Source organism: Cynocephalus volans, chromosome 9, assembly GCF_027409185.1.
Source record: "Cynocephalus volans isolate mCynVol1 chromosome 9, mCynVol1.pri, whole genome shotgun sequence".
Taxonomy (NCBI): domain Eukaryota; kingdom Metazoa; phylum Chordata; class Mammalia; order Dermoptera; family Cynocephalidae; genus Cynocephalus; species Cynocephalus volans.
The window spans coordinates 35,250,614-35,266,321 of NC_084468.1; the positions used below are offsets into that span (position 1 = coordinate 35,250,614).

Below are 15,708 nucleotides of genomic sequence, written 5' to 3' on the forward strand. Positions count from 1 at the left end.
TAGGTAAATACTTATGACCGTTAGGGAAGGACTTCCTAAAGATAGATACAATGGAAAATATCAAATTTACAACATAAGGCTGTGTGCATTAAAAACAAACAAAGAGGGCCGAGCCTGTGGCGCACTTGGTAGAGTGCTGCGCTGGCAGCGCGGCGACGCTCCTGCCGCGGGTTCGGATCCTATATAGGACTGACCGGTGCACTCACTGGCTGAGTGCCGGTCACGAAAAAACGACAAAAAAAAAAAAGAAAAAAAACACCCAAATTCTAGGGCCGGCCCTCGGCTCACTTAGGAGAGTGTGGTGATGATAACACCAAGGCCAAGGGTTCGGATCCCTATATAGGGACGGCCAGTTAGCTTACTTGGGAGAGCATGGTGCTGAAAACACCAAGTCAAGGGTTAAGATACCCTTACCAGTCATCTTTCCCCCCCCCCGTTTTTATTTATTTATTTATTTTTTAATTTTATTCTGTCAATATACAATGTGGTTGATTATTGTGGCCTATCGCCGAAACCTCCCTCCCTCCTCCCTCTCCCCCCTCCCACACAACAATGTCCTTTCTACCAGTCATCTTTTAAAACAAACAAAAACCACCCAAATTCTTAAATAAGATGGATCCACTCATACACTGTATTTCAGATTATAAACTATGAAAACTTTTCTGGCAATACAATTCCAGAAGTTTAAAAACATTCATGCCCTCTGAATAATTCTACTTCTAAGACTCCATATCAAGGAAAATAATCTGAAATATGAAGATTTATATACAAAGACAATTATAATAGCTATAAAATAGTGACTTGATGGTTAGCTTAGTTGGTTAGAGTGTGGTACTGATAACATCAAGGTCTAGGGTTCAATCCCGGCACCGGCCAGCTGCCAAAAAAACCTCAAAAAGTGAAAAATTGGAATGATCTAAAATATCTGTAATTTATGATACATACTGTGAAGCATTATGCACCCAAATGTTTCATTTTCTTTCAAAATGTCATGGGAAAATGATCACAACACAATGTTAAAAGTATATTTAAAATCTTAGCCTGTAAAAATAAACACAGCACATGCACATATTTTTAAAAAAAAAATAGAAAAACACAAATGAAAAAGTTGAAAGAAAACGTAAGACAACTTTAATATCTGTTATCTCTGGGTGGCAGGATTTTACTTTCCACTTTGTACACTTCTCAAATATCATGTGATGAGGACATATTCATTCTGACAATCAGAAAACAGTTTTTGAATGCAGCAGCTAAATACAGGGAAAATGAGTCAGTTTCTTTGATAAATAAAACTTAGAGATGGCCAGGGAATGGTTACAGATTAAAACAGATTTAAGGGGTATCAATCTTGATTCAAACAAACCTAGTAAAAGGATATTTATGGACAATCAGGAACTTTAAATGATGATTAAATGACATTTACAAACTATTAATTTAACTACAATGTCAATTACCACATCTAAAAAGAGTCCTTATCTCTTAGAGATCTCGATAAGTATTTTCAGTTAAAGTGATAAAATGGCTGGGATTTAATTAAAAAATAATCCTGCCAGTACCATACTGTTTTGGTTATTATAGCTTTGTAGTATAGCTTAAAGTCAGGTAGTGTTATGCCCCCAGCTTTATTTTTTTTGCTGAGCATTGCTTTGGCTATGCGTGGTCTTTTATTGTTCCATATAAATGTCTAAATAGTTTTTTCCATTTCTGAGAAAAATGTCTTTGGAATTTTGATGGGGATTGCATTGAATTTGTATATCACTTTGGGTAGTATGGACATTTTCACTATGTTGATTCTTCCAATCCAAGAGCATGGAATATCTTTCCATCTTCTTGTATCCTCTCTAATTTCTCTCAGCAGTGGTTTGTAGTTCTCATTATAGAGATTTTTCACCTCCTTGGTTAACTCAATTCCTAAGTATTTTATTTTTTTGGTGGCTATTGTAAATGGGCAGGCTTTCTTGATTTCTCGTTCTGCATGTTCACTATTGGAGAAAAGAAATGCTACTGATTTTTGTGTGTTGATTTTGTATCCTGCTACTGTGCTGAAATCATTTATCAATTCCAAGAGCTTTTTGGAGAGGTTTTAGGCTGTTCGATATATAGGATCATGTCATCTGCAAACAGGGACAGTTTGACTTCATCTTTTCCAATCTGGATGCCCTTTATTTCCTTCTCTTCTCTGATTGCTCTGGCTAGTACTTCCAACACTATGTTGAAGAGGAGTGGTGAGAGTGGGCATCCTTGTCTAGTTCCTGTTCTTAAAGGAAAAGCTTTCAGCTTTTCCCAATTCAGGATGATATTGGCAGTGGGTTTGTCATATATGGCTTTAATTATGTTGAGATACTTTCCCTCTATACCTAACTTATAGAGGGTCTTTGTCATGAATGAGTGCTGAACTTTATCAAATGCTTTTTCAGCATCTATAGAGATGATCATATGGTCCTTGTGTTTGAGTTTATTAATATGGTGTATCACATTTATTGATTTGCATATGTTGAACCAACCTTGCATCCCTGGATGAATCCCACTTGATCGTGATGAATAATTTTTCGTATGTGTTGCTGTATTCTGTTTGCTAGTATTTTAGTGAGGATTTTTGCATCTATATTCATCAAGGATATCGGCCTGTAGTTTTCTTTTTTGGTTATATCTTTACCTGGTTTTGGTATCAGGATGATGTTTGCTTCATAGAATGAGTTTCGGAGATTTGCGTCTGTTTCAATCTTTTGGAATAGTTTGTAAAGAATCGGTGTCAATTCCTCTTTGAATGTTTGGTAAAATTCTGCTGTGAATCCATCTGGTCCTGGGCGCTTTTCTTTGTTGGGAGCCTTCTGATAACAGCTTCAATCTCCTTTATTGTTACTGGTCTGTTCAGATTTTCTACGTCTTCACGGTTCAGTTTTGGGAGCTTGTGTGTGTCCAGAAATTTATCCATTTCCTCCAGATTTTCAAATTTGTTGGCGTATAGTTGTTTATAGTAGTCTCGAATGATTCCTTGTATTTCAGATGAATCAGTTGTAATATCGCCTTTTTCATTTCTAATTTTTGTTATTTGAGTCATAACACTACCTGACTTTAAGCTATACTACAAAGCTATAATAACCAAAACAGTATGGTACTGGCACAAAAACAGACACACTGACCAATGGAATAGAATAGAGAATCCAGAAATCAACCCACACACTTACTGCCATCTGATCTTTGACAAAGGCACCAAGCCTATTCACTGGGGAAGGGACTGCCTCTTCAGCAAATGGTGCTGGGAAAACTGGATATCCATATGCAGGAGAATGAAACTAGATCCATACCTCTCACCGTATACTAAAATCAACTCAAAATGGATTAAGGATTTAAATATACACCCTGAAACAATAAAACTTCTTAAAGAAAACATAGGAGAAACACTCCAGGAAATAGGACTGGGCACAGACTTCATGAATACGACCCCAAAAGCACGGGCAACCAAAGGAAAAATAAACAAATGGGATTATATCAAACTAAAAAGCTTCAGCACAGCAAAAGAAACAATTAACAGAGTTAAAAGACAACCAACAGAGTGGGAGAAAATATTTGCAAAATATACATCTGACAAAGGATTAATATCCAGAATATATAAGGAACTCAAACAACTTTACAAGAAGAAAACAAGCAACCCAATTAAAAAATGGGCAATGGAGCTAAGCAGGCATTTCTCTAAGGAAGATATACAAATGGCCAACAGACATAAGAAAAATTGCTCAACATCACTCAGCATCCGGGAAATGCAAATCAAAACCACATTGAGATACCATCTAACCCCAGTTAGGATGGCTAAAATCCAAAAGACTCTGAACGATAAATGCTGGCGAGGCTGCGGAGAAAAAGGAACTCTCATACATTGTTGGTGGGACTGCAAAATGGTGCAGCCTCTATGGAAAATGGTGTGGAGGTTCCTCAAACAATTGCAGATAGATCTACCATACGACCCAGCTATCCCACTGTTGGGAATATACCCAGAGGAATGGAAATCATCAAGTCGAAGGTATACCTGTTCCCCAATGTTTATCGCAGCACTCTTTACAATAGCCAAGAGTTGGAACCAGCCCAAATGCCCATCATCAGATGAGTGGATACGGAAAATGTGGTACATCTACACAATGGAATACTACTCAGCTATAAAAACGAATGAAATACTGCCATTTGCAACAACACAGATGGACCTTGAGAGAATTATATTAAGTGAAATAAGTCAGGCACAGAAAGAGAAATACCACATGTTCTCACTTATTGGTGGGAGCTAAAAATTAATATATAAATTCACACACACACACACACACACACACAAAAAAAAAAAAACCCAGGGGGGTGGGGGGAAGAAGATATAACAACCACAATTATATGAAGTTGATACGACAAGCAAACAGAAAGGACATTGTTGGGGGGGAGGGGGGGAGGGAGAAGGGAGGGAGGTTTTGGTGATGGGGAGCAATAATCAGCTACAGTGTATATCGACAAAATAAAATTTAAAAAAAATAAAAATAAAAATAAAAAAATCCTGCAAGTGAGATGTATAAATGAAACAAAACCACCATGAACTGAATAACTGTTGAAGGCGAATGATGGGGTACATAGGGATTCATTATACCACTGTACCTTTTAGTGGTAAAAGTTTCAAATACACATAAAAGCTTTTTTAAATATATTTTTATAGAAAACAAAACAAAAATCTCCTTTTCTCCCCCACCACATGGAAACAAATATAGCCACACTTAACATACTTAATAGTTTATATTGAAATGTAGCTTTACCAACTACTTTCACATCTTAACAGCCCTTCTGATAAATTAATTATCCCTGTTTTAAAAATGAGGAAAATAGGTTCAGATAAACTAGCAATTTGACCATGATCACACATCTAGTATGTGACAGGAAGTCATACAGTAAATTCATAACCAGGAATCATTCCACATCTGCCAGATATAACCAATCAAGATAGTTTCATTTGTTTCACCCTTACAAAGAAAACTTTAAAGTAGTTCAGAAATTAGATTAACTATCAACTGACTTCCTATTACTTTTTTTTTGGCAGCTGATTGGACCTCTTGAACTTGGTGTTAGCAGCACCACACTTTCCAAAGTGAGCCCAAATGCCATTCTTAAAAATGACATACGTTTTCTTAAACTACAATTCAAGGAAAGGATGCAGACTCAAGTCCAAATCAGTCAACTACTATTGGTTAAAAATTGTGCGAAAGCTATGTCTGGGAGAAGTTAAAGACATTTAAAATTTTTAAATGTTGGGCCGGCCCGTGGCTCACTCGGGAGAGTGTGGTGCTGATAACACCAAGGCCACGGGTTCGGATCCCATATAGGGATGGCCGGTTAGCTCGCTGGCTGAGCGTGGTGCTGACAACACCAAGTCAAGGGTTAAGATCCCCTTACCGGTCATCTTTTAAAAAAAAAAAAAAAAAAAAAAAAAATTTTTAAATGTTGAAATAAACCCCACTTTGTAACCTAAATATCACAATTCCCTGTGCTTAGGAGTTCAAACACCCTGAATGCTAGGACAAATTTTTAAAATTCAAATAATAGCCAAACTATTATGGTTACAAATTTATTACAATACTCCTTTATACTGACCCATAGGGTGAACCTATATTTTACCTAGAAGTAGCTAATCACAAGAGCAGGCTTAACTCTTCAATAAGCATGACAATGAAATTCTCTCTGCTTTAATCCTTACATAAAAAGGATATCCTGAAGTAACCTGATGTTAAATAATCAGTTTTTTTTTTTTTTTTTTGGTCTTTTTCGTGACCGGCACTCAGCCAGTGAGTGCACCGGCCATTCCTATATGGGATCCGAACCCGCGGCGGGAGCGTTGCCGTGCTCCCAGCGCCGCACTCTCCCGAGTGCGCCACGGGCTCGGCCCATAATCAGTTATTTTTCTATTGCTCTGTCTCTCTGTCCCCACCTTACAAAGAAAGTTACTTTGAAATGGCCACTCCACTTTTTGTTCTTTGTTTCTGCTTTCTTCGGCTTTTTCTGTCTATAAAACCAACCTCCAATGCTCAGATCATTGGAAAACCTATTCTGTTTTATGGAATGAAGTGTTGCCCAATTCTAGAATCACAATAAAGCCAAATGAGGTATTTAAATCTGTTGTAATTTTGTCCCTTGAAAATGGAAAGATTCGTATTCTCTTTATTTTTTGTCAGCTGGCCAGTGCAGGGAACCAACCCTTGACCTTTGTGTTACTAGGCCATGCTCTAACCAACTGAGCTAACTGGCCAGCCCCATATTCTCTTTTAATTCTGTTTCCACAAACTTTCTAAAGTACCCTCATATACAGAAGCAATAAGAACAGCATGGCCAGTGAGACCTGTGTAAGATATCACTGTATAGATCAGGTATAGATTAGAGTCTTTACTTATTCATATTCGACAAATCACAACTTCCCAAATGATTATATCACAAAAACTCTGGAGATGCAGCAGTTCTCACCCACTCATTTAAGCAGGAAAGAACCAAGCCCCAGAGAGCTTCAGTGCTTGCCCAAAGTCACCGAGCACACAGACGTGGGATTCAAGCACATTTCTTCTCCCACTTTTCCTTTCCTGAAAAAGATTTATCTAACAAGTCTTGAGGGGACTAAGTAACAGGCATAAGAGTTCAGAAGGGGATATAGAAAAAGCAAAAGGCAGCTCTGCCCTGGTAATACTCGTGAATGACTGCAGTCAAGCATAAACCAGTTTCATTCTGTATCTTTTTTTTTTTTTTTTAACAAACTTGAGACTCATATCTGTGCTTTGAACTAAATTTTAAAAAAAGGAAATGAAAACTGAATATGAAAATAAGCAACAAGAACATAACTTTCTCCAAAATAAAAACACTGAAGTTTAAAATGTTATTAAATATATTATAAGCCCTATTATACACCCCAAAATTGGTTTAATTTAGAAAAATACAGACTTTTCCAAAGAGCTTTTAAAGCAATACATTTATAGTTAAAATTTTCAAATACCGAAATTTAAAAAAAACAACCTAGGGCTGGCCAGTTAGCTCAGCTGGTTGGAGCGCAATGTTGTTCAAGGGTTTGCATTCCCATGCTGGCCAGCCACCAAAAAAAAAAAAAAAAAAACCCTACAAGTAAAAAGCACTCTCCTCTCCTCAGAGGCAGCTTCTACTAAAAACTTTCCTGTAAATTTTCTAGGTATACGCAAAAGTATATGTATATTGTATATACTTGTTGAATTAGGAATAAAATCAATTCAAATCATTAAAACTGCTGTAATTATTCAGAGCTTGGGTTACTATTTAAAAGCCTATTGATTATTTATTTATTTATTTTGTGACCGGTAAGGGGATCGCAACCCTTGGCTTGGTGTGGCCCGCACTGCACTCAGCCAGTGAGCGCACCGGCCATCCCTATATAGGATCCGAACCCATGGCGGGAGCGCCACACTCTCCTGAGTATGCCACGCGGTTGGCCCTATTGATTATTCATAATGGTGAAAAATTGGAAACTACATTCATGCCCAACATTAAATGAAAACTTCAAGTAAATCAATTTAAAATATCTAATAATATATAGCCAGTTAAAAATCATGTTTAGAAAGTTTCTAAGGCCATGCTTAAAAGCTCATTATGTTTTTTTTTTTTTTTTTTTTTTTTTTAAAGATGACCGGTAAGGGGATCTTAACCCTTGATTTGGTGTTGTCAGCACCACGCTCAGCCAGTGAGCGAACCGGCCATCCGTATATGGGATCCGAACCCGGGGCCTTGGTGTTATCAGCACCGCACTCTCCCGAGTGAGCCACGGGCCGGCCCTAAAAGCTCATTATGTTAAACAAAAAAAATTAAGGATACAAGCGTATGTGGATATTATATTTCATTTACACCAAATATGATTTTTTTTAAAAAAGTAAAAGACTGGAAGGTTATGTACTAGAAACTTCGTTTTCTTTTCTTTTTGGGGGGGGGGAGGCGGGTAGCTGGCCAGTACAGGGAACTGAACCCTTAACCTTGGTGTTACAGGGCTACGCTCTAAACAACTGAGCTAACTAGCCAGGCTGTTTTCTTAAACTTAAGATGCTAGAGTCTTACACACATTATATCTATACTTTAAAAAAAATTTTTTTTCCTTCTTTCTACCTTCCTTGGGCCCAAATAATGGGGGTCCTTGAGAAAACAAAGGAATTAGGAATCTGACCAACCTTGAAAGAGAAAAAGAAAAAGAAATTAAATACCAGATAGAAGTTTATATGCTTAACACAGCTTCAATGAGAATATGGCATCTGTATTATGCTGACTTTGAACATGGTTTGCAAAGGCAAGGTCTGGAATTAAATTCTAACTTAGTGACCAATATTGTTATTTAATTTTATTAAAAAGTGTTAAGGTCTGGAAGAACTGCACACATATATTGTGTTGTTGATACAAATAATACCAAAGAGTTGTTCTCTTAGTCTTGTTATTTCAACTGAGCAAAATGAACACCAAGGTCCAGAGTTCGATCTCTGTCCCAGCCAGCCGCCCAGTAAATAAATAAATAAATAAAATATGTTACTTTCTTTAGCAATATGAAATAAACCTGAAAGGAATTATAAGCAAAACGAAAAAAAGGGAAAAAAACACGAAAGAAATACAGGTACAAAGATGACTTCTGAGAGGATTATAGGATTTTGTTCTTTGTTGGCTTTATATATTACTATCCTTTACAACTTTTCAATAACAGCAGGCATGTCTTTCTTTTTTTAAGAGAGGCTATTAGAAATGTATATCTGATTTAGGTTTAGAAAGAACAATTCATGAAAGTAGTTCTACTAGCATATTCTGACAGCTAAAACAAGTAAGTTTACTTATCATAACTTAATAATTCTGACCTTACCAGCCGCCAGCCCAAAAAGTTTTATACACACACATCACACACACACACAAAACAAACAAAGAAACAAACAAAAAACAACTTCATGACTCTGTAAGGCAAGAACACTAGCCAACATTGTTGCAACAAAGTAAGTGAGCTTTGGATCAAGGGAAAATTGAGTTTGAAGCCCAACAATACCATTTACTAGTGACTTGACCCTGGGCAAATTAAATTAGGGATAATGGTACGACTTAGAGGGCTGATAAATCGGTTAAACATAATACATGTAAAGAAAGTCAAGGAACTGGCATATATACTCCATAAATAGTAAATGCCATTATTATTGATATTCAGACAGGTAATTGCTTTTTAATTTCAGACTCAATTTTTAGCACTCTATCAAAATGTCTTAGGTTTTCCCTATCTGTTCTTTAGGCTTAAGGCAGGATACACTGATATCTTCCAAGCTAAAGACAGAAACAACCATTGATTTGGTCAGTACATGTTGTGTGGACCAAAACATGAATATGCCCATAAACACACACCCAAAAAACCCTTTTCTTATAAGCCTAAACTAGTAATTGTCTAATAAATTTTACAATCTTAATAATATCCTAATATAAGTAACAATGTAACAAAGAGTTGGGATTGGTTAACTTTCAGCACAATCCGTACACTAATACATCATTACTTAATAGTACTTAATACATCATACATCATCAATTTACACAATTTAATTTAGTTTCTGGTTTTAAGGTTTTTTTAGTCTTATTAAATTAGGTCAAAAAAAGATTATTACAAATAATTCATTTTAGCAATGTACTGTTCTCTACAGATACCAATTGAAGTGAGATTTGTCTCACTATTTATTCTGTGAACAAGCCTATTGATTGCTTAATTGTTCCTCCCTGACCTCATGGGACTCCCAATAAAATTGGCCAGACAGCCACACTAATTAAATACAAAAGGTGAAGGATGAGAGACATACAAAGCTATTTACAGAAGCTCGAGGGGGTTGGGCTAGACCTCTGGTAAAGGTCCTGTGTGACCTGAGCCCCCACAGAAACAGAATTAGCCAGGCTGAAAGACCAGGAAGGATGATTAAAAAAGCCCAGTATTTCTCTGGGTTGAAGTCCCCCACAAAATCAATGCAACTATTAAATTTAACACTTTTTTTTTTTTTTAACTCAGAAAGAGGTCTTGCAGTGAAAAATTTCTGCAGCTTATGATCATCCAAAAGCAGTCCCAAACAGTAAAACACCCAAATCAACGGAGAAATGGAGAAATTGTAAGAAGAACTCATATGACTGTATCAACAGGTAGAAAGTGAGAGAAAAAATACTCCAAAATACTCCAAATTTACTTCAAGTGTGGTAGGATCTCAGCACTCAATACAACAAAGCAAGACGACCTAGAAGTCTTTACAGAACGTTTCTGAAGGTCATCTCCTCCGTGCAACTTTAGGTTAAAAGCCAACAAAACAATGGACTTCATTAAGGACAGGATTGGAAATGCGACAGAAAACACTACCTTGTCCTTAACAAAAACATGGCCTACCTTAACCAAAGTACTGTGTGCATACAGTTCTAAACCCTGTAGTTCAGAGGCAGTAGGGCACAGTGATTAAGAAGACAGACTTGAGTTCAAATCCAAGTTTCTGCCATTTACTATGTCTTGGTGCCTTCACTGTCGACATTGTAGGAATGGGAGTAGGAATACCTACATCTGAGTGGCTGTGCAGTTAAATGAGATACATGTAAGAGTAATTTTTAGCATAGTACCTGATACATAAAGTGTTCCAAGAAACGGTAGTTGTCATTACTACTATAAAGCCAAGAAGCAATCTCCCAGAGAAAAGCCATTAAAATATTGAGGCAATCCCAAACATTAATGTACATTAAAATCATCCAAGGGTTGGTGAAAACGCAGGTTCTGGGGACCCATTCTCCCAGAGACTAATTTCATAGGTCTGAAGTAGAATGTGGGTGTTCTCTGGCCCAAACATCAAGAATTATTTAAGTAAAAGAATTAAAGCACTGTCCTATAAAAAAAAAAAAAAGGCTGAAAATTAGAATTCTTCCATGTTAAGAATTGGCCTTTACACAGTATGTTCAAAAGGAAAACAGCCATGTTCACCAAGTTCATTCATTCAACCAACATTTGTTGAGTACCTACTACGCATTGAAAAGGAGCGAAAGGATCCTCATCTTCAGAGCCTACTTTCCAGTACAGAAGAAAATAAAAAACAACGGAATTCCAGGTACTGATAATGTTGCAAAGAAAATGAAATAGAATGGAGAGATGGGGCAATCTCCTTGAAGAGGCAACATCAGACCTGAGACCTGAATGACAAAAGAACAGCTACAGCAAGATCTGGAAGAACAGTACTGATCCACAAGGTACAGCAAGTGCAAAGGCCTTAAGGCAAGCTAATTCCAGGAACAACAATGCCAGTGAGGCTGGAATACAGGAAGAAGCCTGTGTGGCCAGGCTCCAGGACACTGAACTTGGCAGAGGGATACAAGTTAAGATAAGAGGAAGACAGTGCCCAAACATGTAGTGCCTGGCAAGCCTTGATAAGGAGTTTGGGTTTTATTCTGAATGCAGACAGGAGACTTTCAACAAGGGGGTGACATTACCTGATTTACATTTGAAAAGAGCTCTTAGGCTGGTAATGGGACTACACCAGTAAGCCAAAGTACAGGACTTTCCACTGGTTAGAGTGCAGTGTTATAACACCAAAGTCAAGGGTTCAGATCCCCAAACAGGCCAGTAACCGAAATAAATAAATAAATAATAAAGCCAAAGTGGAAGCAGAGAGAACAGGTTGAGAGATAATGATAGCCTGGCAAAGGTGGTAGAAAGTGAAGACGTGGAATATCTAAGAATACATATTGAACACTATCGCTTAAGGCAAATCAAAGAAAAAACTAAATCACTTACTAATTAAGTAGTGAGTACCTGGGATTAATTACCCAAGAGATACAAGATGAAAATAGAGATTTAAAGGTTTTCATTAAGTTTATGAGAATCCGACCCAAAATGGGTTATTAGCAGATTTAGGATACTTTATGGTATGTACTTATCCTTTGAGGTTGAGGTGAACAGGACATTTCCTTCCACAGAAAGCTCTTTTGGTGCCACTGGTAAAGCACCAGACTAAATGGGCAAACATGTGGGACCTAATGAAAATAAAGCATATTAAGTGTGATGTGTAAAGTAAAATGTTCCAGGACCTTACCGCATGGGGCCTGAACAGCTGAGCGGCATTTGGAACACACTGTAACTACTGACGAGAACTAAACCTTTACCTGAATCAAAACACTAAATAAGCAAAAGCTATTTAAACTTCCATATTAACTCAGGCTGTGCCTGCTTTTCTAAGAGTTAAGACATGCAAAGCCTTACTTTGCCATACAATGCATATTCATTTCTTAAATCTCACATTATTATAGGGATTTGGGAGGAAACTTTTTAAAACCATAATTTTAATAATTAAGGTTTGCCAGACATACTAGCGAATATTCCCTAAAGGTTAAGGTCCAAAAGTCCATATTTGTAAAAACTTTAAAAAGAAAAAAAGAAGTACTAGTGTGTGAAAAAGAGGGTTAGTGTGTGAAAAGCATATGCGGTGCAATACCATATTTTAATAATATATAAATGCAAAAAAGAACTACTGTTAACATTTTGGTGATCTCTGGGTGGCAGGATTATTGATTATTTTCTTCTTTTTGGCTTATCTGTTGTTATCAACATTTTGTTCCATTATCACAAAGAAGTTCCTATAAGCAAAAATATTCAGATTAGGGGCTGGCCAGTTAACTCAGTTGGTTAGAGCGTGGTACTGATAACACTAAGGTCCAGGGTTCAATCCCTGTATGGGCCAGCCGAAAAAAAATTTTTTTTTTCGGTTTATAAATTACAATAAAAAGTAAAGAGCTGAAAAAGAGGAACTTCAAGAAAACACTTTCCTTCATCTAAATCAGCAGGATTCTAATTGTGGTAGTAAGAAAAAAGATCACAACAACAGATACAAGAGGAAAAAGATTTGTTAAGAGGTCCATGTCTCACCCTTCGAGGCAGCAATCTAAATTCATCAAAACTCTTCCTGGATTTGATAAGGGGCAATCAATTAACACATACTTTTGTTCTCCTTTCTTGCTGTATACCACAGAAATACTTCAATTAATGAGCTCGGGTGGGGTGAGGGGGAAGATGTTCTTTTATAAAACCAAGTTAGTACAAAAAGGAGGTCTGGTTTTCTAGTCTCCTTAGTGCAGTCGAGCGGCGCAAAGGTTGGCAGGATCGGAGTAGGCTACACTACAGGAATCTCCGTGTCCAGTCACCTGAAGTGAAAGGGAACACAAGCTTTCTGCAACCTCCACAGCACTGGGCAACGAGGATGTCTCCTAAGGATATCAAGACTAAAACACTGGGAAGGACTTACACTTTCCAAGTTATTGTATGCATAGCTGCCAAAGGTGTCTGACCATAAAATACAAAAACTGGAACGGCTCTTCTACAAATGTAGTTACTATGTGCGTGCAGCTCATTCGACTCTCTGGATGCAAAACTAAGACATTCTATTAAGGCCATATTCTCGATTTTGCCAACTGGGGCAACTGACAATACCTTACCAACTCTCTCTACAGCTAACAAATATCATCTTGGCTAAAATCCTACCACATATAAGGAGTCACTGTGGAAAACTTTGGCTTTAAACAGCAACATGGGACTTCAGGCACTACCAGTAACCAGTCCATCGCACACTATTTGTTCCAACAAAGGGGGGCCATCTCTTCACTGTCAGCCCTGGTTTCACTTACTGAACAAAAAAAGGGAATCCTTTAAACTCGAAACACAATAGGTGCTAAAATACTCTCGTTTTCAGGGCGGCAGACTTCTTGTCTCGCCAGTCATAACAAAAGACGCATCCTAGTGACTTAACCATACCCAGAAAGGGTTGAGAAAGACGGGTAAACGGTAGAGTGTGGATCTCAGGATTAATGAGTTTTTCCTTCCAGCTACGATTCTCCCTCTTCTTTTTACTCCATTATACGCCCTCACCCGTGTTGACTATCCGGTCCTAAAAATAAAACCACCCGTGGCTACCGTCCGCTTCCCTGCCAAGCCCGACTCCGGCTTCCTGAAGAGAAAGCCAAATTGCAGGTTCTCTGCCTAAGTCTTCGCCCAGGGGCGTGGGCTCGGCAGCAGCGGCTTTCGCCGGCTGCAGCTCTCCAGCCCGGCCGGGGAACCACCGAGCCCGAAAAGCAACCCCGCTCTGCCTCAGCCGCTGCAGTCCCCGAGAGCGTGAAGAGCCCCCATAAAAAACCGGGCTGAGAAGGTGGGCCGGCAAACGGCGGAGGGAGAAGGGGGGACAGACACTCACCCGCCCAGACAACAACCGGCGGGGAGGGGAGGGTGGGAGCCAGGACCCAGGCTCGGCAGAAAAACCGCCTGGTGCTTCCGGAACGCTGCAGCTACTCAGGACGCCGCTATCGCTGCTGCTCCTGGCGGCCGGCTTCTTCCCCTTACTCTGTTTTCATTCGATTGACCACGTCACTCTTAACCACGAGACCCGGATCTACCGGATCCCACGGGGCTACAGCGTAACAGCTTCCAACACCACGAGACCCCAGCAGCCCCACCTGCCGAGCATGCGCGCTCCCTACGCCGACTTGCGCGTCCGGAGAGGCGGGGCAGGCGCGAACCGCTTCGGGCGCACACGTCACGCTGTGCGTGGGGGCGCGGAGCGCGGGGGACGTAGTTCCGGTTGAGAGGGTGGGGCTGAGGACTGTGAAGGAAGCAGGGCGGGGCTTCCGCCTGTTGAACTATTCCGGCTAGCCTCTGTTTCGTTTGTGGTGGTCACTGTCCTCTACGTTCGTCACGCTTTACCTGAACTAATGGCTTCCCCGACAGTAATCTTTAGAATACCGGAGTAGAGGTGGCGATGGGCACAAATTGCTGAGAAAGGGTACTCTTGCAGAGGTAGTGTTTTTGATCACCCCAGGCCCAGCTGAAAATTGAAGTTATGGGGTTACAAAAGTGTGTCAGTTGTGGCAGTTACCGATTCCCTTTACCCTTCCTAACTTTTTTGGACCGAAAAGCTGACTAAACTTAAGTTCAAGTGGAGTATTAAAGGGAATTTGTGACCAAAGATGACTTGTTGGTCGGGAGATAGTGGGGAAGGGGGAGGGGAAAGCTGTTGATAGGCAGCCAGCCCAAACATGTGGCTTTGGCTTTGGGGGCTGGAATAAAGATGCTGCTTGTGGATTAAGAAACTAATTTTATACGAAGTCGGTGTTTTCTACCTTCCCATTCTAGCTTCTTAGTCTCCCTGCAAATACTTTGGGGCCCAGGAAATTTCCAAATTTAGCAAAATTTAGGACTATATATAGTTATCTTAGGTCCATGAATTGACAAGCATTAATTAAAATGTGACCAATGGTAAAATAAAAATGAGTCCCAAGGTAAGATTTCACAACCGTGCCTCTTCATCCAGCAGGAGAGGTGAATGTTAGCTGGAAGCTGTCTTTCTTACTCTGACTTGACCTTTTCACTACCCCGGGTTTCTTGCTCAGCTATTTGGTTAATTACTTCTCAACAAGCTGAGTCACCTTCAGTAGATTAGTATAATCTGCAAGAGCTTTTTAATTAAAGTGGATATAAAACACAGGTAAAGGTTTCTGGAAAATTAAAGGTTTCTGGTAAAACTTGAACTCTTTCCTAGTTAACAATGATTACAAGAACAAGTAGGTACAAAGAAGCCAAATTTCTTGGCCTTTAATCTGCGATCCTGAACTCTGCTTACTCAAATTCAAAGAGTTTGAGATGGAATCTGGTGCCCTGTTGAAGTTGGT

At 39.0% G+C, this 15,708-nt stretch overlaps 1 protein-coding gene across 1 annotated transcript in view; it reads right to left on the reverse strand.

Moving 5' to 3' along the window:
- Positions 1 to 14,489, reverse strand: part of SMIM14 (small integral membrane protein 14) — a 60,158-nt gene extending 45,669 nt beyond the window's left edge. Inside the window, exon 1 of the mRNA XM_063108140.1 lies at positions 14,238 to 14,489. The gene's annotated coding sequence lies outside the window, so the exon portion shown is untranslated. The remainder of the gene's footprint in view (positions 1 to 14,237) is intronic.
- Between the last annotated feature and the right edge of the window lie 1,219 nt (positions 14,490 to 15,708).